The sequence below is a fragment of the Galeopterus variegatus genome, unplaced genomic scaffold, assembly GCF_000696425.1.
Source record: "Galeopterus variegatus unplaced genomic scaffold, G_variegatus-3.0.2 Scaffold1732, whole genome shotgun sequence".
NCBI lineage: Eukaryota > Metazoa > Chordata > Mammalia > Dermoptera > Cynocephalidae > Galeopterus > Galeopterus variegatus.
The window spans coordinates 204,318-205,697 of NW_007727843.1; positions in this window are offsets into that span (position 1 = coordinate 204,318).

Consider the following 1,380-nt stretch of genomic DNA (forward strand, 5'->3'; position numbering starts at 1 on the left):
CTGGCCCCCGAGCCTCCCGGCTCCGCGCCCCTCCGCGCCGCGCCCCCTCAGCACTGGCCAGCTCCCTCCCCTGACGTCACGCGCCGCTGCTACGCACGGCCCTGCGGGGCACGCTGGGAAGTGGAGTCCGCCCGGCGAGTCCGGCTGCGCGGGACCCTACCAACTGTAGGGGTGAGAGAAAAGATAAGCAGCCCTGAGGAGGGAAAGTCAAGGCCTATAGACATCACAGACCCTGATAAAACTTCTGAGAAATATTTAATAAAAGATTACTCCAGGGCCTTTTCTTTACTGTAATTTATCCGAGGTCAAATCTCCCTATGACCCTCGTATTACCCCTTTCTAACAATGAGTCTTTCCAAGGAGGCGGATCGCGAAGGAGCCGGGTGAGCACGTGCAACGAAGCCCAGCCCTGTGGGCGTGGCCCTGGGAGGCGGGGCTTGGAGGTATTCACGAGGGCCTTCCTCCGCGGCTGCAGGTCAAATTGGACCGGAGATTAAAGGACGGGAGTTTCACTCGAGGTGACTGCGTTCGTATGCAAATAGAATCTATACAGCTTTGCTTTCCGGGGTAGTCTTTAAAGCCTTTTACCTACGGGTGGGCGGGAAAGACTATAGTTTTTCTTCCTCCTTTTTCATTTCCCCCCTGCCCATAGAACCGATGAGCAAACTAAGCTCCCGGCCATTGATGCCATTAAAGAAAGCTTCAGGCTCTTGACTCCAGGTGTCTTGGAGCCCTACGTTAAAGAAGGGCCTCTTTACTGGCCTTGTTCGCCTTTCCCTCTCCTCAGTTTTTCTATCTGTAAAATGGGGTCGGAATAGGAAGTGAGTCCAGTTGGAAGATCCCAAACCCTGCACCCTAACCCCCGCCTCAGTTTCCGAAGCTTTCCGGGAGCAAAATCCTGGATTTTGCAGTGTCTCCGCTGTTCCCGGCTGAACCCATCTCCAGCGGCCACCAGGTGGCGCGCGGCTAGTGGCCACTGGGCCTGCCGGAGTGCCCACCCTCAGCGACCCCCTCAGGGAGTAACTCTTCGCGGCTGCCGCCCAGTGTCTAAGCCCTACCTGGCCTGCTTTAAGACAAAGAACAAGAACACTGGTATTTTGCCTGCCTCTACCCTGCCGGGTTATACCGCAGCTTCCTCACTGGCCGCTCATTGCCCGCCCTCCCCTCTCCCCACCAGCCCCTCCAATCCTTTGGCTTCTCTGTGTCGTTCCTTGCTTAATTTTAAGTCCTCATCCTCGCATTCGTATCCCTGTCTGTTCTGACCCCTGCCCACATTCCTCACCACACCCATTACCTCACCTGCTATGCAGGAGGATTTGCAACGCTTCCTTGCACTTGCAGGTGGCTGTCCCTTACCAACATGGGTTAACCTGTATTTCA